The sequence below is a fragment of the Anser brachyrhynchus genome, assembly GCF_964034855.1.
Source record: "Anser brachyrhynchus genome assembly, chromosome: 1".
Classification (NCBI taxonomy): Eukaryota; Metazoa; Chordata; class Aves; order Anseriformes; family Anatidae; genus Anser; species Anser brachyrhynchus.
In genome coordinates, this window is record NC_137694.1 from 107219497 (window position 1) to 107240471 (window position 20975).

A 20975-nucleotide genomic window follows, 5' to 3' on the forward strand; every position below is an offset into this window, starting at 1 on the left:
GAAAGAGTTTTAAGGAATATATCACTTTACAGAACAACACCTATTTGGCTTCCATTCTGTATCACTGAAAGTGCCCTTTGAACAACTTAAGCTTAAAAATACACTTAGAAGCAGAAAGTGTTACATTAAGTTAAAGACTGAAACAATATATATGGCCCTGGAATTTAAAAATATGTATAAAGAGAAATTTGGTGAGTGCTGTGAGAGTCTCTGTTAACAACAAAGTGAGGATGAGATGACCCCCCCCCTTACATCCTTGATGATGAGCATGACTCAAGTATCAAGTTCCAAAGTGCACTCCTGTTATCTTGCCATCTATGGCTGGATGAAAATAGCAGCTAAGGTTTTGACTGAAAAACCCTCCAAATTGAAGCACTGTAGGAATGAAGTTTGATAAATCTCAAATCTATGGTGAACCATCCTGCACTTCTGCCTTTCAAAGGCATCTTATTTAAGTAAAGAGCAAAGCTATGAGCATTTGGAAAAACCCGCCTGGAGAGCAATTCCTCTTCCTACCACAAAAAAAGGGGAGGGAGAAAACCCCCTTCTCTTCAGACTTGCAAGCCTAAAGAGAGCTTAATTAAAGTAAATCAAAAGGAGAAATATGAATAAGTGGGGAGACAAATTAAATATTTCTCTGTGCTTAATTGCTCAAGCTTCTTCATTTCGGGCTTGCAAACTTTCCTCTTGAGTGGTCTTGTGTTCAAATAAAACTATTGGATTTCCAAATATAAATAGATAACTATTGGCAGCATTCTGGTATGCTTTTTTTATCCTGAGCCTAACAAGTGAGCGGCAGTGAATATGTGAGCTTTTCTTAGTGAACCCAGAGGGACTTGTTCACTGGGCTTTCAAACTCTTGGCAGCTTTGTTGCTGTTCCTCCAAAGAGGGCCATATAAAGTACAAAAGGGCCTATGGATTTAGCTTAGAACAGAATTGATTTTCTTCCCTGATTTATTCACAAAGGCATTATTCTTGTTCCCGTTGAAGTAATTGGCAAAGTTCATGCAGATTCCTGGGAGAGCAAGATTGGGCCTTAATGTAACAGCCTGTTTGCAACTGCACGTGGGGCTCTTGTTTCAGCGTGCCATGCTACTTGAGCAAAAGAGGAAGGTGTGTATGTGGCTGTAGGCAGGTTTACCAGCCCCATGATGAATGGGGACCTGGATATAGGCAACTCACCTCCTTCATTTGAAACCAGGAACATATACTTGATGCTCTTGTCTAAGCAATTTTGGATGGAAATGATTGCATACTGTCAAAAAGAGGTGGTGTGCAATAAAACATGGGGTGTCTCAGCTATCTGGGGTGCAAGGGAGACCAGAGAAGTATGGCAGATGTGGATCTAGCCCCTGCTTTTCGCATTCTCAGTAAGAGTCTCATCTGTTGCATTTTTAGTTGCTATGGAGGGATATGCTTTCTTTGGCAGGTTTCAGGTCTGATCTCAAACAGAGCAGGTATATGGGGCCTGCAAATAGATTGCCAGCTTGAAATTAGCCAGTGTGCCCTCTTCCAGGAAATGTTCCTTTACTTCCTGTATTCTTCTATCTCCTCTGAAACAGGGATTCACCCAGAATGGAGAGGAGAGCAATGCTACCAAATAGTTCCACCTTTAGGTTTTAAACAGAACACTTCCAAGGTACTGAAAACTAAACCCTGTAACTACTTGAAACTCAGAGAATACAAAAGCCTCTTTAGCCTTTTAGGGGTAGGAGTAGTGCTCCAGATGAAATAATGTAAAATAACACTTCTGCTCTGGGACGAAGAGAAATGGATATTATTTTTTTTCCAGCTCAGAAAAATCAGTACAAGTCAAATTGTGATCATGTCGAACAGATGACTGCGTTTAAATGTGTAGGCCTATTTCTACTTAGATCTCCCCTGACAGTCAAATAATTACAAAGCTATTTCTTTAGGTCCACTGTATTACAGTGGACTCTGCTACTCCTGGAAAACAGTAGGTGAAACTCTGTGGCAAACAAACAAAACAGTTAGAAATTGATACAGAATACATATGATTTTTTAAATTTATTTTTCAGTGGTTGCTTACTATCTCAGAGAACAATAATTTACATAGTTGGTGAGCTGGTGTAGCATCTGAAATGCAGTGAGAGTTTCTTTATTTTTCATCTTCCAGTAATTGTTACCGCTAAGACTAGTTAAATATGTCATTATTTAGACTGTAAGGGTAGAAGCCTTCTACAGTACGTGCTGCTGACTGCATCATGTAAATGCAGAAAACATGTTCTGTTGATAATTTGCCAACAACAAGTTGACCAAAGAGGGTTTGGGCTGGTATACTTCAGGCGTCCAAGTTCACTGAGGTTCCTCACAATAGCTATCTACTTTTTAGAACTTAAATCATTCATTGTTCCTGATGCTTTGTACTGTCTGGTTATTTCACAGCTTAAAAAAAATTAAGACAGTTGATATCTCTCTGTCAACATTTTATATACAGTGAACTATATATTATATTCTGTGAAGAGGTGTTCAGGTACTGTTGTGCAAGCCTCTGTAACATGTAAATTATTGTGTATATGTATGAGAGAACTGCATGAAGATAATGAGCATGCAACTTTCTTCACCAAATACAGCTGTTAACAATCCAAGTTAGTTAAGCTACTACAGAATATCAAATACTTACAGAGATCAAATGCTGTCAGCCTCTGAAATGCATTGCTTTGCTGTGCAGGCCTGCATATGTCCAGAGACAGACGTGATCTACTGACTCCAGGCTTTCGTAACTTTGTTGTGGGCATCCCTTATCCTTCACCTATTTTATTGCCATGCTTGTTGGATCTTCTTTGAGAAAAAGCCAGCTGGCTGGCTCTTACTTTTCTTCTGTAAAAATATCGCCTGCTTGTTCATGGAAAGCATGTGGTTGTCCAAGGAAAGCTTCCTGTTTTGACAGTATGGTTTCTTGTGCAATACCTCTAACTTTTGTCCCTTGAAGTAGATGTAGGTTATGTTAGCTTTGGAATGTCAAAGCAGGTCCTACAGCATTCAAGGCTTCTAGTTTTCTGTGGAACATAAAGTCATCAAATCCTTCAGTAATGACACTTTGTAGTTCAACAGAATATAGCAGAATCTGTAGCTTTTTTAAAATCTATATGCATTATTATTTTTAAAACAACTTCTGCCTATCTTGTGGATTGAGAATGCTGAGGTCTGGCATGCCTGACTTGTACTTTCCTGCTAACAGCCTGATAAACTAAACTGCTCATTGGACGAGGGTCACTCTGAAATGCATTTTCTCTAGGTGTATTACATGAATTGAAGGTTTATTCCAAACTACAGTAGCTCCTATTAACGCTATCTTAGAGAAGGGAGAATACTAATCTAGGATAGTTGCATATATATCTTTCCTAGCCATTATAAACCAGCTCAAACCTATTTTGTGTCAGGGTAGCGTTTCATTCACTATTTTCACAGGAAGTTTGGTTCCATTTGTTTTGTACTTTGACAAATGTATCAATTTCTCAGTGTCATTGTGCCCTTTTCTTGCCTCTTTTTTTTTTTAATATTCTTTCAATTCCTACGTGGCTCTTGCTGGTCATTTATATAAGAACAGTAGCATTGCATTGTTTCATGTGTGCTTAAAAAAAAAAAAAAAAAAAAGGAAAGAAAAAAACAAGAACAGCTTTTGACACTGAAAGCTTCTGCTGTAAATTGCTAATAGAAGCAAGGAATATGCTGATCTAGCCACCTTATTTGAATAACCACAATCGCTTTCTGGAAGTCATTTGGCAGGAGCTTTGATAATACTATCTTCAACTGGGCATGCCCTTCTGCCACTCTCAAGGTTTATTTCACTCTTTTTATTTATGTGTCATCAGAAGCTGTAGCTGCATGTGTCTGTTGCATCCAGTAGAATACAGTGCAAGTATTATGTGGAGGAAATGGCATACTCCCAGTTTGGGGGTTTGCTTTGTATATATACTACATACAATATATGGATTCTTATGAATCATGAAATAGTTGAACTTCTACATCCCTTCTATTCCTTCCTGTGAATGTCCTGGATGACATCGTCAAGTTCTTCAGTTTTAGTCTGCTAACTCTCTTTGAATGAAATCTTTTAATAAGTTATTCTCTTCTTGTGGTGGAACTTTATTTTTGTCTATCTGGTTATCCCTGCACTGAATTATAGACTTTAATCTAGGGGAGAAAAAATGGCTAAATATTGTAAGCCCTCAATTTTATGTATTTATTCAACTGAAGTACTAGATAATATTTTTGACTTCATACTTATTTGGACTTTATGCTGAACACAAATACCCATAAAAATAATCCCCACTTTTTTTTTTTTGTTCAGTTAACGACCACTCCATCTCATTTGATGTGCTTATACTCTCATGTGCTTATACTGTGCACATGATTCTTTCATCTCTTATCCACTGCATCTTGGCTTATGGCATTGCTCTACCATGTGCAGCTCCATATGGTGCTGCTTGTCAATTGAAATGTATTAACCACGTGCTTTCTTACTTTTGATTTCACAGAATCACAGAATCGAAGGGGTTGGAAGGGACCTTAAAAGATCATCGGGTCCAACCCCCCTGCCAAAGCAGGCTCCTTAGAGCAGGCTGCCCAGGTAGGCGTCCAGACGGGCCTTGAATATCTCCAGAGAGGGAGACTCCACAACCTCCCTAGGCAGCCTGTAAATTTATTTATATATGATTTATTTCGTTGAAACTGAGGGGAAGTCAAAATACAGGAGCTAGTTGTTTCAAAACCCATTGTTTTATCTGTGAATATCAATTTGAATGTGTGGATTCCTTTGAGGAATGATTTAATCTCTGTCTTCCAGTAATTTCAACTTCCAGTATCTTTGTCCCATATTCCAGCTGGAAGTAAGTGGAGAAATAATGTGTTTTAAAAACAAATAACATTCTCCTAAATCCCAAACACTCTTGTCTGTCCTACACATGTGCAGACAAAATTTTACTCCTACTTCACAACTACTCAGTAAATGATTAATAAATATCCTCTTTGCGGTCTTCTGTAATTGCTCAGAGTCACTGAGCCTTTTGCAAGTGTTTCTTTACAGCTGACAACATGAAATATTCTTGTATAGTGCAAGGGTTTATTTTATACGAAGTACGCCTCTTTGCTGGAAGAATATCTGAAAGGTCCAACATTTGATTCATTTGGACTTCATGACTCTATAATAGTTTTCTAGATAGGTGATTTAGATAATCGTAGTTGTTGCTTATAATATGCTTCACTGTATAGTCTCTACAAAGATGATCCTATTGACTTCATTTAACCCTAAATCTGTGGTAAAGTCTCTTAAAGCTGAAGAAAAAATGATGAAATTTTGCTGACTTAACTACTCTGGTACTATAGGCACTGCAGACTGACATATCATCATTGACAGTTCCAGAAAGTTAGCTTGTTAGATCATTAACAAGGAATTAAAAACAGAAGAATAGCTTTCCAGCTTTTGACAGCTTGTTTTTACCCTATTTTGTGACTCTAACTTGTGTTCTGATCTTTTTCTTTCTTTCTTTCTCTTTTTTTTTTTTCTTCTTAAATTGCCCTACAAACAGTGCAAATTTACCCTGTATGTGGAAGCCCTGAGGGTAGAAGGTCTGTCTTCACTGTATTAGGCTTCAGTATCGTTGACAACTGGTAGTTTATGGAAAGCTTTTTTTTTTTTTTTTTTTTTTAATACAGTGCCTGCTTGATGTTTCCTACAACAGTTTGGCATTGTTCTGGCAGAATTACATAATCCAAAATTCAAATGAACAGTGTTAAAAAGTGGGTTGGGATAACATGGAAACGGGATAGCTGGGTGTTCCTGCCTTCCTTCTGGCAAGCTGACCATCTGGCAATTTTTCTTGTCTTTCTGAGCGGTAGTGATGATTTGAAATTCAGAGGATAAAAATGGAGAAATGGGCCAAATAAGCCATGTTAGTTTTTCAGGGTCAGTCCCCCCCAGTTCCTGCTCAGTAGTGGCCTTTATGCCACACTGAAGTATAGCTTTCTGATCTGACAGTTTATGTTCTGCTCCCTGGAAACAGTCTGTCTTACATCTCACTGTTACTGTGAGATCTAGAACAATTGTGTCTAAAATGGGATATCTAGCATGATCTTCAGTAGTTATGACAGTAATAGTAGTTGATCTAATATCAGGCTGATCATATTTCCTCCATCTAAAACATTGGATAACTTCCCTTACTTGCAAAACAGACAGTAGCCTAATGTGAGGCACATGACCAGTGATGATCTTATTGAAATTAGCACATTGATTTCCAGATGAGTTTTGAAGTGAGCATTTCCAATTTTTACCAATTGTGTATGTGTCATTCTTGCCTTTGAAAATGAAATCGAATGCTCTTTGAAGTTGTAAGTAAAACTGAGAAAGCATAACATCTAAAGAAACAAATAATAAGGACATTGTCTTCAGAGGCAGAGTTAACATCTGCCCTCAGCCAAGATATTAGATATCTCCTCTATCAATGTCAACAGCTTGCAATCCCAGCACAGCTGTTAATCCTGTCTTTCCAAAATGATATTAATATACAATATTTATCAAACAGATATTGATTGGGTTCAAGATTACTAGCAGCAGATGGTGTTGGTCCAAGGTCGATGGTGATATTCAGTGAGTCAAGCAACACTTTGTGGTCACTTATTTTACACAGAAGTCCTATTTTTTTCCTAGTTGTTTTTTGTTTGTTTTTGATTTGGTGGGTAATAAAATTCTACGATGTATTATTCTAATCACCAGATTGCTGATGCCTATTTTAAAGAGGGCTTGCTTGTATTATTTGACTGTGTTTTATACTGTGTCCAGTGATGTCTTTGTCCTTGACTCATATCTTTACTCAAGGGACAAAACTCTTCTGTCTGGGCGAATCTTTTGCTCAGCTTTCAGATTTCCTTTTCAGATTTGGCTGAGTCAATGACTTACCAATATCATGTATACAAATGCAAAATCTTTGGCCTGGGCTGCTTTCAGAAGCATTTGTAGAGACCCACTTCACCTAACAGAAGACTAAGTTTCACTCACATAGTTATATACTACATCTTACCAGAGTTTTCCTTTTTTTTTATTTATTTTTATTTTTATTTTTTATTTTGGATTCCTTCCCAAGGTATATTATTCTAGCTTTCTGCGCAAGATAGACTTATTTTCTATTGTCCTTATTTCCATCTACATTTCATATGTACTAACCTATGTTTTGCTTCTGCTGCATTAGAAATTGTAGTCATATCTTTTCTGTACTTAACACAGTGGTTTTAGTTGCCAGGGACAATCAACTTTCCTAATCCTGCTGGCCACACTATTTCTGATGCAGGCCAAGATGCCACTGGCCCTCTAGGCCACCTGGGCACACTGCTAGCTCATGTTCAGATGGCTGTGGACCAGCAACCCCAGGTCCTTTTCTGCTGGGCAACTTTCCAGCCACTCTTCTTCAGACCTATACTGCTGCATGGGGGTTTTGTGACCTGAGTGTAGGACCTGACACTTACCCTTGTTGAATGTCATGCTATTGGACTCAGCACATAGGTCCAACCTATCTAGAACCTTCTGCAAAGTCTTCCTACCCTCAAGCAGGTAAGGGTAGCTAGACAGAACCATCATCGGTAGTTCTTAATTTTCCAGGGGATCCATAAAACAAAAATTTACCATTGTGGATAAAGGTTTACTTTAGCAATTTTAAACTTGCTGAATGTAGGCTTGCTCTCTTAGCTGTAGCAAGCAGAAATAATCTGCTGACAGAAGTCCATAGGGAATCCATAGTCTGAGAACTACTGGTCACCTACTGTCTAGAGTACTAGAGTACTATCCTAATGTGCAGAGTAGTAAACAGTAAGTTTGTGTATGTCTTCAATTTCAGGTTCCTATATTTGCTTTTATGCCCATATGTTCATATATCTAGTTCTGTAGTAGTTTCTGAACTACTTTATGTGCTCAACTTCTTCTTGAGTTGACTTGGCTACCCCTGTGGAAAAAATAGAAAGACAGCAGGTTTAATTCTGCAATTTTTAACAATTTGCCCATGAATTGTATGGTTAATATATTCATTGGCTGTGTAGTGAGAGCTGCCAGTGGTTCAGAAACACTGGTTTTTGTCTCTGCCCACTGACAGCACACAGTGTGCTGTGTTTGAAAATAGGCAGATGTTATGATTTCTTCTTTGAAACTTTTTTATAGTTTTGTATACAGTGATAAGGTTATCCAGGTAGGTGTCTCATGACTTTGTCATATGAACTATCCCTCGGTGTTAAGGAAATAATGCAAACTTGAAAACTAAGGTTTATTTTATATTCTTGGAACAACAAAAGTGCAATTTTATTCACAAAAGGTATCATTTTTGTCTTGCTATTATGTTCCATGAGAAATAGTAAACGTATACCAATATGAGTTCAGAAGCACAGCTAAGAAGTGAAAATCTGACAGTTTTTTTTTTTTCCACATATAATAACTTTGGGATATAAGTAGGGATGAATGTGTAAATTCTATTTTAAGGAGAGGAAAAAGAAAAACAAAACAAAACAAAAAAACTTAGCAGATTTCTAGCTTTCAGCATCAGACCAGGGAAATCTAATTTTATTGGTTTGTTGTGTTTTGTTTTTTTCTCCCTCCCCCCCCCCCCCCCCTTTTTTTTTAAACTCCAGAAAACAATATCTCTAACAGAGAATCAATACAGTAGAGCTCTGAGCCATTTTGTTCCAGAGGATAAGCCTGATACATGACCTTTGTTAAGTTGCTTATTTTTCTTGTGCCTGCATTGTACTTCTGTCCAGGTGGGAGTCTGCAGGCAAGTGTGGTGTGGAGAGCCCTGTAACATGTCAGGGTTTCCCATCAGGCGTCTTGAGGAAGCAGTCAAGGTGAAGTGAGAGGGTGATCATTTTCTTCTGAGGCTATGAAAACAGCATTCATCTTGGGCTCCATTAAATATCATTAGTTTTCCTTTTCCCTTATGCTTTCTGTACCCTGTTTATATCAATGGTTACACTTTGAGCAAGGAGGTTGTATTTGTTCAGTTTCCTGCTGTAGGATGTCTGCGTAGGTGTAGAATCAGTTACTGGCCATTAGCCACTAAAGTGAGCAAGTATCACAGAATCACAGAATCATCTAGGTTGGAAGAGACCTCCAAGATCATCTAGTCCAACAGTATGAAACTGAATAGCCAGTCTCAACTGAATCCAGATTGTTTTTTTTAATGAATTCACCAGTTCAACCTACAGCAGATATGAGAACACAGCTTAAGTAGACATAAAGCTCTATAGTCCATAGCAGACCTCAGTTAGGTGCTTGTTAGAACTTAATAGTGTATGTAGATCAAATAGTGGGAGTTTTGTCATTGGTAGAAGCTTCAGTATGGAGCTGCAGAATAGAGTTTATTAAGAAACTACTGACTTGCATTTTTTTTCCACCTATCTTTATTTATTTATTTTCTTTTTCCATAGAATATGTTGTACAGGTTTTTGTAATTACAGGACATACTTTTGCCTTTTTAATTACTCAATGGCTGAAGCACTGCTGCAACAACTCCTCTCTTTCAAGTATGTTTGTGAATAGAAGATTTTTTTATTTTTTTAATGTGTATTTCTTTTTAAGATGGCAGTTGTGTACTTTGTCCTTGGCATTTGGTTGAATTCACTGCTAAGCAAAACTTGCTAGTGCTGAGCTCTGCATTCCCCAAGCCTACTACATAGGAACTCATTATGCATGTTTGTTTATTTTTGATAAGTAAGACCAGCTAAATCTAGATTAGCATTATTTATCAAAATGCCACTTAGAATCTTTCTCTCTTAAAATAAAGAAAAAGAACAGTACATAAAAATCATGCAACAGTGTAATAACCTTTCTTGCATATCAAGTATATATTGAATTATCTTGAGATGATCATCAAGATTTATTGAACGAAGTGGTAAATATTGATTGAGTCAAGGCTGAGATTAGTATTTACCTCAAGGGTCAATAAATTTTGATGTTGACTGAAATGTGAAGTCAATATATATATATTGTTAATACATTCTGAATGCATTCCAAAGAAATATCTAGAAGTTTGTTCAATAATCCTAGCGATCTCAAGGGACAGCTTCCTTCCAGTTAATACTGCAAAGGAAAAATAAGAAATGGAAGAAAGCGACTCAGTTCTAATCAGCCAAATGTATACACACTATATTTGATGTGTATAGAGATGATCATGTGTACAGGTGGACCAAGAACTTTCTAGAGGGCTGGTCCAAAGCTGTACAAAATCTCTGTGACTCCCTAAGGAATTACAAAGCTCTGCTCCCCACTTCGGATTCAAAATCAAAGTGTGTTTTATCTACCATGAATGTAAATGAATGAATGCGTGCTTAAAAAAATAAATAAATTTCAAGGACCCCATTTACTCTTCTCTAAAGATTCTGGTATAAAGCGCTCTCTCTCTGGAGAGTGGAGAAAAAGCACAGGACAGGTTTATATCATGTTGCTCAGTGTATTATTGGCAGTTCAACAAATGTTACAGCATTGAGTTTTATGGTAGAACTACTATAGCTGTTATTATTCCTAAACTCTGATTCAGCCAATCAAGATATTTATGTGAACCAAAGGGCTAAAACTAGGGAAAGGCAATTATGGGACTCATTGGAATGAAACTGAGACATATTCATTTGGTGGTAGAGGAGGGGAAAAGATCTACCCCTTCCTTCCCCAACTGTAGAATGAGTTGGCAAGTCCAAGTTTTGCTGACTCTGTGTGAGAGATCATTTTTGTGCCATTTTTCCTCCAAGTATCTGTGTTGCTACTACTAAGCTAAATAATGGCAATGTCTTTTTATAAAGCACATTTGATCTTCTTATGGAAATGGACATCTCTTACGCATGGCTTTGGAAAAATCCCAATCTAACTGTTCAACAATGGCTAATTCTGGATTTATGACTTTGATCTAGATGTAGTACAAAGGAAACTTAAATTTCTTAGAAAATAGTATTTGTTGTGTGGGGTTTATGATACTAATGGAATGGCACTGTGTTTGTCTTTGCTGACCAAACTCTGTCGAGTTCTTTAAGTTCGTATGCTGTTCCTCAATGGGCTGGTGCATATTAGCTGCAGTGTGCAGGCACAAGTGAGGTGTTAAAACTCAGTTTTAGCTTTGAATTACGTTGCTTTTAAGGGTAAGTCTGACACAAATGCTATTTTAATGAACACTTTGTATCTAACACCATTTCATTTGAATGAGCAGTGTAGCTATGTTATTACAACATTGCTGAACATTCCTGCTATTTCCATCTCTCATTAAAATAATAAAGTGCAGTTATAAACTGTTGCTATGGACAGAGGCTGGCTCAGAGTGAGATACTCATTTAGCATTTCAACAGTTATGCTGTGCTGGAATGGCACCGAGTTCCTTACAAAAGCAAAAAGAATAGGCAAAAGGAAATCCTTGAGGCTGTCTTGCTTGCTTGCTTGCCTAGTGTGAAAGAAATAACATGAGAAATAAGTGTAGTTCAAAGACTGGCCAGGAGGTGAAGGCTAGCTGGATATGGAACAACGAAGAATTTAAAAATTAATTATAAAAATTAAAAAAAAAAAATCAACAACACTAGTCTTGATAATATTTTAATTTGTAATTGTAAGTCTTCTTGAAATAAAGACATTAATAGAGCTGGGAGAGCTTACTTTCATTAGTTGCCATCTGTTCAAATCTTGATGTATGTATTCACATTAATGGTTAAGAGACTCCCTGCTTTTCAAATACAAGTGTGTCCTGAACTATGCAGCCAATCCTTATTCAATTAAAACAATGAAGATTTTCTCTGCAGACTTAACTGGAGATATCAGAACCTTTTTAGAACCTTTTTTTTTTTTTCCCCTTGGGTTAATGGTAGTTTTACAGTTCAGTATCAACTTGCCATTCTTTACAGCTTTTGAAAAAGGATCCTTTTAAGACACCACTGGTCTGCATTAGGAATGTTTTTGTTATGGTCAAAAATAGGTGGTAACTACAGAGGCTGAATTTAACCTGTTATCCAGAGCGCATTCAGTTGTTTGATCCCTTATTCTGTGATGCTGAGCAACTTGTTCAATGTTTTTGTTGTTATGATATGTTGTTGAATGTAGAACATGTCTTTTTGTCATAGCTTAATTGGAATCAAAGCAATAGTGTCCCATGAGAATGTAAGATAAAGGAACCTATGAACATAAAGGGCAACTTTTTTTCTATTACTTTTGTTCTGTAAAATTCTACAAGCTTTCAGAGGTTATTATTTGAAGGTGGGAAGTGAATCTGACATTCACATATACAATCTGCACAAATGCATACCTCCTGGGACCATTAAAGAAACCTCTCCTTCCATATAACCAACTATTTTAAAGGACTTCTACTCTTGTTCCACTGTTTCTTTTCTTGGTGTTTGCCTGTCATTTGACTGATGGCAACATAGTCAGCAGTGACTGTCAGCAGTGAGCTATGTCCATTGTGCCTATTGCAGAGACTGAGCTTTAAATTCCAACAACCTTTGGACATACATTACCAAGCAGTGAGGGACTTGGATGGCTTTGAAGAGTAAGATGTCTATGCAACTTCAGTTTCAACAAAAACATCTATACTTAAACCAGAATCTGTTTTTGTTTCATTCTATCTCTTTTAACAGCTGGGTTGACATTTCCCATAGACAAAACTTGGTAATGTATTCTCAGCTCAGTTATAAAGGAAAGATGAGAAGCTTGCATTTTGAAAACAATTTCCTTCCCAATTCCCGTGTGGTGGAACTGTTGATATAACTTGTTGTCCTGCAGCTTTCTGTTCCAGCCAAACTGCTAGCTCCACTGTACAATTATCCTAGCTTTAGAACTGACTTCTCCCAGAGAGAAATCATGGGGGAATGATAAGTCTTTCTAAAGATAATTAGGAAGACTCCAAAGTCTTAACAACCTAGTACAGATACTGTGTTCCATAGGTCATGTTGGCTGATTTTTTCCTGGTTACAGTTGTTCATCTTTTAAAATCTTCTAAATAGTTCTTCTGTGAAAGTGAAACTATAGTGAAGCCCCCCAGACCATCTGTCAAACATTGTTTATAATGCACTTTCCTTTCTGTAGCTGACAAAGTTCAGGAAGAAATTCTAAATGGGGAGGAAAAAAAACAAAAGCAAACAAACAAAAGGCTTTTCTTGCAGGCTTTGACATTCTCTCTCTGTTACAGGTTTGAAGGAAAAGACTAAAATCAAGTCCTATGATCAGGTGATGGTCTTGAAGATGGAAAGTTTCCACTGTTCTAACAATCTGAATGCAACTGTCTTACTATTTACCTTTAAAGAGTGAAGAGCTACACTTCATTTATACTACCTTTTTTCCATTTGGTTAGGGTAGTTTAATCCTTCCACTGATGTATTCTTCCTGTCAAGTATGTATGTATGTGAACAAGCATATATACTCCAATTAATCAAGGAGGGCATAGCATGTTTATGCACACAAAAATCTCCTGTGTCTTGACAATCCTGCTACTGTGGATATGTATGGATCTTTAGATGTTGCTCACCCAGTTTTTCCTTCTAAATAAAAGCACACTAAAACTTGCATGTAGAGGACTTCTTGGATGAGTCTGGACCATTTGTCTCCAGAGACAGGAAGATGTAGTGAAGAAATAATAAACAACATTTTGAGGAACTTTTTAATTTCTCTTCTTCTTGTTGGTATATCACTTGCCTGAATGCCTTTGCTAATCTGTCTTGCCTAACATGTCCTAAAGAAGACATTTGCTTTTCTTCACATAATACCATCCTTTTATTTTTTTTTCTATTTTATTTTTTTTTTTCTATTTTTTTTTTTTTTTCAGAAAGCTTTATAACATCTTCTAGGAGTCATGATATAGTAACTGAGAGAAACTGGTAAGGAGATAATCCTGGGCTTTGCAGTACCTGATCTGATTGCCACAAAGTTGTCCTGAAATAAGTCTATGCTCAGTTCCACAAAACACTGGTGTAAAAACTACACGAGGAAAAAAATGATTACCTTAGATTAACTTAGCTTTTAAATTAGTGACCAGAAAAACTAGAATAATGTATTTTAAGGTTATTCAATGTTATAACATTTTTGATATCTTCAAAGGTCCCTTCCAACCTGGAACAGAACACTGGAGTAGCAGAAAATATTCCTTATTAAGCAGTTAAAAGACTAAGAAAGAGACAACGGTGCACTGCATCTTTTCAGAGGGAAACAAGGTATGAGAGTAGAAATAAATATAAGTGCTTCCTAAGGTGAGCATGAATACCCATTCAGTCTTCTGGGTGATACTGGAACAGGTTGTGCAGGGAGGTTGTAGATGTCCCCTCCCTGGAAGTATTCAAAGCCAGGCTGCATGCGGCCATGGCATGGTGGTTGGAACTGAATTATCTTGAAGGTCCCTTCCAACCCAAACCATCTGATGACTGTAAAAGCAGCTGCTGTTAGTTCCAGGCAGATATTACCAATATTGTTTGGCCCAAAAGCATATGAGAGTATTAAATGCCTTTGGGAGCCATATATAAATTAAAGAACATATCAGTGTTTTCATAACAGATATGACTAAATAAACTACTAAGGCAATGTATACCCTGAGGCAATATAGGCAGTCTTGGAATAACCTGTAGAAGAAGCTTTTCATACTATTCAGAGGACAGAGACAGTCAAAAATAGTCTTGGTGACATTGCGAGTCTGTCACTGATCTTCAAGTGTATCACGTTGTCTCTAGTGCTCAAGCCTGTCACTAAAATAAGGTCACCAAAGACTTCTGAATGTGTTGCACTCGTTACTGCTTTTAGAGATATGCAGAGTTTTCAGTTAGTCAAGAGAAAGCCATGGGCTGTGGAATATGACTGTATGAGGTTGTAGATTGGTATTTGCCTGATTCCTAGATTGTAGGAATAAGAAAAATGAACGTGGAGCAGCTATAGAAATAAGGTTGTTTTGAATGGAAAACAAAAACATGGTATTGGTGTTGAAATGCAAAAATAGTTTAATCAGACAGTCATGGTTCAGTGTACAGTGGTACAGATTATTTTTCTTTTCAAGTTATATACAGCTTTAAGCCATGAGGTAAACTAGAAAGTCTCATTATCCTACAAAAGTTTTCAGTGTTCCTCTTTCTCCCTTTGATACCAGGGAAGCATAAAAGTAATATTTTACTATAAGTAATTAGGGTAGTAACTTCAGTGTTCTGAGATATATTTACTTGCTGTCAATTGGATTGTGAGACAATAAACATTTAGCACACATGGAGTGGGGTTTTACATGCCTATTTCAGGATTATTTTGCCTAGGAAAAATGTGATAATAAATTCCTATATCCAGCAAAACATTTGACACTCGTGCAACACAGGTGTCAGTTGAAAACCTGTGAATACTAGTCAGAACAAAACATCCTTTACTTGACACTGACACTTTGTCAGACTTTGAGTCATGTGTTGAGGCATGTGTCATTATGTCTGCTCTAAACTGCACAGGAGATTGGAAAGCTCCTGAGCTCCATTTCTGCTGAGGTGGGTCAGGAAGTACAATTTAAGGCATAAGGCCATTTCTGTATTTTTTTTTGTGAATATTTCCTTATTGCACTGACTGGATTTTGGATTTTTGAATGTGTGATTCAGGGTGGATAAGCTTTATTTGCAAACAAAGCATAAGAAAAAATACTGACATATTTTATGAACTACGTCTCCAATAATAATTATCTTACAGGTATTTCTAATAATCTGTTCTGATATAATGAGTTATGTAGAGTGTGCAGAGATGCATGTATAGTACTGTACTCACAGACTACTGCAGTGCTAACTTTCTCTTTGATATTATTCTCTCTGATTCAAGACTGTGGAAGAAAAAAATGTTATTGAACCAGGGAGCTATTTTCACATATTTTTTTTAAAAACAGACTTTAAAATGAAAATACCAAGATGAATTAAACTGTCTTTAAATCAACATTGTGCTAATTTAGCATTTTCAATATCTTGTAGTGATCTGAATTTTGAAGGAAAAAAAAATAATAATTTAAAAAGGGTGGTGGTGGAAGGAAAACAAACAAAATCAGCAAGAGATGCTGTAATCTTCTATATCCTGGTTTAAGCCCCAAACCCAGCCCAGACTTCTAGATTAGTGATAAGGACTCCCAATGCACCATTATAGCTCTCTCTCAGAAAAAGCTACACTGCAGTTCTTAAAAACTGCTGGTGGAAGGAGTTTTGCTAATTAGGAGATGTTACAAAGGAGAAACTAAAGCTGAAACAAACTGTAAGCATTTTATCCTGATGTTTCCATTCTTGAATCAATCTTGATACTGTGAACAGTAGGAGATATCCAACTGCAGGTGTATGCAATCATATTTAATTAAGCTTTTCCCTTTCATCTGCAGTCATTGCTGTACTCAAGCTATCACACTTATTAGTCTTTAAATTCCTGTAAGATACATTTTATTTCATAGCTCAGAAGGTCCAAATCAACCTCAAATGGACGAAGCTATTTCCCATGTAGTAAGACTGCGTTCAGAAACTGAAGAATATGAGCCTTTGCACTTTTACTATCTTTCTGTTTCTGTCCAGACCTGAATTTACAATACCGAAGGTCTAAGTTTAGCAGTCTTTCATGGAAAATAATGTGCAGCTCTGGTTTGCATGACTTTGTCTGCAACTTCACGCTATTATCTGTGACTGAATTTTCCAGACACTTCATTTTTTCTTTTCTTTTTTTTTTTTTAATACACACACTAGATATAAATTTCAGCTAAGCTATGAGTTACAGCACCAATGTTTTAATTAGCCAGTAGGAGATGAGATTAATCAATTTATTTCATGCAATTTTTGCACAATGGTGCTGGTGTCCATATTTCAGATAGTGGAAAAAGGGATACATTAATCCAGTTATTTCTCATTTTTATTTGATCTGCTAAGGACACTGAAAAGGAATTTTTACATATTTTTATTTCTTTTAGAATTCCCCAAACCTAAACAAAACACCCCCAAAATGCAAGTATCAGTATCAGTGTTTTGGTTGGTTTATTTATTTATTTATTTATTTTTGTGATACTTTGAGCTTTATAGTTCAAGATAAAGAATAAATATGCTATATCCCAAATATGTATGAAGGTTATGGTTTTGTTTCATTTTGTCATCTCAAGCTATTAAATCTTTGCATTGTCGCATAATCAGGATATAAATATATATATATTTGCTGTTCTAATTCAATGACACAAAATTCAAGATCCCTGAGGTAAGGTTAAGCAGGAGCTCATATAGTCAGGGTTGAAATTCAGACACTGCAGATATAATCCATCTCCCTGACACATGCAGTGCTTCATTGTGAGACTGCCAGACACAGTCTGCTGAGATGGGAATGTCACAGAATACCAAAACAGGGGGAGATGCAGTTTTGTTCATCATTGCTTTTATCTACAAAAATCCATCTAACAGTCTACATACACAGCTACTGCCAGACAGAGAAATATGAATGCAGCAGAGAGATGCAGCGGCAAACATTCAGAGGCGTATATGGAGCATATGCTGGGAATGCTCAGAATTACCTGAAAATAATTTGGGTAGTTAATCAGGTTAATTGCTTATCTTTAAGGCAATATTTTGGTGCAGACGCTGAGTCACCATCTCTGCTGTCTAGCAGAGATCAATAACTTTCCTGGTTGCCTGCATCTCCTGGTGAATTTTGAACCTAAATGACAAAAGGGGCCCAGAAGGCAAAGAAAGTGCACTGTCATCACTGGTCGGGCAGGCAGGCAGAAAAGGCTGCAGTGGCAGAAAAAAAAAAAGAAGCTTTTTAGAAAATATAAAGTGCAACTGCTCTTTCAGTTAATTCCTAGTTATAACCACTCCAGCATACATTTGAAGTTTTTACACCAAGAACAAAGGGGAAAAAAAATAAAGCAATTAAATGATACTTAGGGTTCCAAAATGAGACATGAATCTGTAGGCTTATCTCAGACATACGTGTAAGCAAAGGAGCTTGTCTTGACTGTAGTGGGCAGACTTGCCTGTCATACGGATTTCAGGGTGGATTTTCAAATACCTATATTAGACAGCAAAATATTTAAAATGTGTCTAGTTACAGTTTAATTTCATCCTGCCGTAGCATAGGCAGTGCTACTGCACGCTACTGTGGTCACTGGGCAAATTCAACTTTAATCAGAAAGGAAGAAAACTTCTGGGGCACTGAGAAAATACACTCTTACCATAGACTTGGCAGAAAGCAGGCTGCCCATATGACCAGCAGGGCTGGAGGGACATGGCTGTCTGGGCTTACATCTGGACATATGTTACACTTAGTATTGTTAAGTATTGCTGGTTCTAGCTTAAAAGGTGTGTTTTTCTGTGAAATAGAGTATTCTAGTCTATAAGTTCCTAGCAACATCTCTGTATAGGCGTTTTCCTACCCATTTGTTAAAGGCAGCCTTCAGCTAAAAGCACTGTCTGTTTCTTAGTGCACCATGACAGGATGCAGCAGTTCAGGACCAGGCAGTGACACAGCAGAGCAGCCTGGGGCAGTGGGATGAATAGAAGTAGAGGGCATGTATTGAACTGGGAATATAACGATTGCAGGGATACTGATGACTCCCAGGATTGTGTCAAAAGGTTCATGAGGAAGATACAAGCAATTCAAAGTTTAGGAGAAAGCACAGTAGGTGGGCTGTGTATTGGGGAAAGGTAGCTGAAGGCTAGGTTATGTATTTTGGTGTTGGTTTAGTGTCCCCCAAATCTTGTGATCAATCATTTCATTCTGTTTGCATCATGATAGTTTTCAGAGTCTCTCTGAAACCGTCCCTTAATCCCAATATGAAGCCCTGCTCTTTGCAAACTGATCTGCACCACCACAGAACAAACCAAGCAGATAAAACCTCTCTATTTCAATTTATTTTTCCATCACTTCTATTTTTATCCAGGTAAGATTTCTCTTTGCATGATTTTTCTTTGAATCACTTTCTTACCTCTTATAACCTAAATTGTCAAGTTTGGATAATGCCATCATGGTATTTGAATTTTCTAGAAAATATCAGCTCTGAGGAAGTGAGTAAAGATCATGGCAGTAGTAGTGCACAGTTGATGTCTTCATTCCTCCACCTGTACTAATCTTGGTCACACCCAAGATCTTACAGGATAACAAGTTTCCAGGAGCCTCATTTAGCACTTCATGAACACTAATATCTCCTTCTGCACACTTCCTCAGAAACATCATGGTACAATGACTTAGTTTTGCAAAAAGATCAGAGATAAATCTGACCACTACAGTCACTTGGAAATGAAATAGACCTATATGGTTTGATGGACTTATGAAACAAAGCTTAATATGCCATTCAGCTTTCATCTCACACCTTAGTTTTTGTATAAATCTGAAATTGTTTCAGTTGTGGAAATATTAACATATTTTTATATTTCTGCATATCTTGTTTTTGTGTTTCCTTATCCTTATTTGTAAAAAATACGGGAGAAGCCTATGTGATATTTCTAAGCAGCTGACAGTGAGATGTACGGGCATCTTATAAGAGTTTAGGATTTTTTTGATCTTTAGTGTTTCAGGGAATGAGGGAGAAAAATATTTTAATTGGAATTTGATAGTTACAAGCAGTATCATCAACTTTAATGTTTTTACTTCTTGGCTCTGCAAAAGGTTCTTTTTGTAGCTTTGTTCCTCAAAAGAGACACAACACATGGTAAAGATAATAGGTATTTATTTTCAAAGTAAAAAAAAAAAATCATTTTGAAAACATTCTGTAATAAATGGGACACATTTTTCAAAAATACATGAAATACAGTTCTGTTCTAGCAGTTCTATTAATTAATCATTATTAATCACTGGAACTCAAACAGATCTCAATGCATGTTTTCAAGCTTAATCCTGTATTCGGCTTGCCTGTTTCCTAAAACTCTATTAAAAGCCCCTTGTTGTTTACATATTTATAAATAACTGGAAACCTGATGTTAAAGTTCTCCTTTAAGGATTTAATTTCATATACTTGAGCTATTTCATTATTAAAATAATATCATATACAGGAAACTTTGACCTTTCATTCTTTAACCCTCCTGTATACCATAATAGCACTTCCGACAGTAAGTACTTACTACCGTGTTTTGTTTCAACAGTATCTTTAATGAATTACCTAAAAACTAATCTAGAGTTTGAGCTGCTAAACTTGTGAGCACAAATATATATTGTTTAACTGCCAAAAAAAAAAAAAAAAAAAAAAGAATTTATCAAGGATTTTAAAATATCCTTCGGAAATTAAAAATATATTCCACAGACTTTTAAAATCTTTAACTTCTGCAAATTCAGAATAAAAACTCCAGAGTTCTGGTTTCATAATGTATGGTTTAGTTGCAGATCATCTAATTTACTGTGGTGTAATGTTGTCTCACTGTAGTAGTAATGCCTTTTCTCATGTTGCTTGTTTGTCTCAAAGTAGAGAATCAAGTCTGCATACACATACGCCCACATTAAACCATATATATGAATACATAATGAAGTTCAGTTAACAAAACCTTGGTGTGATTTCTAGACGTATCTGATGTATCTGAACATGCATTTCTAGAACACTATTGAGATTGGAAAATCTGAAGGAAAATCAGGCAGAAAAGATATTGCTGAAGTGATAGCATATTTCAGTGCTGATCTAGTGCTGATTCAAGAATTTATGCAACCACGCTGTCAAAGATCTATAGTAATTTTTGGCCCACACATCTGAAATACTTTGAAACTTTTGTCTTAGAATGTTTCTAATTGTAAAAACTTTGTACTTCTGCTGTATGATCCACATGCCCTGCAAGAAATCCCCTTGAAATGATGCAGAGATTTCAAGTGGCTTTGACCTGTGTCATTACACTACACCTTTGCTGCTTATGATTCACAGTATTGCTATTAAAATGTAAATGCAATTCAATAATGTCACGAGGCTTTTTTTTTGGCTTTTTTTTTTCCATCATTAAGTTCTCAGGTAAGAATATTAAGGAAAAAATGATACAACAAAAAGAGAGCATGCTCCTTTACCAGTGGTTG

General features: G+C 36.7%; 1 long non-coding RNA gene across 1 annotated transcript in view; it reads left to right on the top strand.

Moving 5' to 3' along the window:
- Positions 1 to 20975, top strand: part of LOC308180428 — a 63033-nt gene that overhangs the window by 14139 nt on the left and 27919 nt on the right. The window contains exon 3 of the long non-coding RNA XR_013940946.1: positions 14064 to 14176. This is a non-coding gene — a long non-coding RNA (uncharacterized lncRNA). The remainder of the gene's footprint in view (positions 1 to 14063; positions 14177 to 20975) is intronic.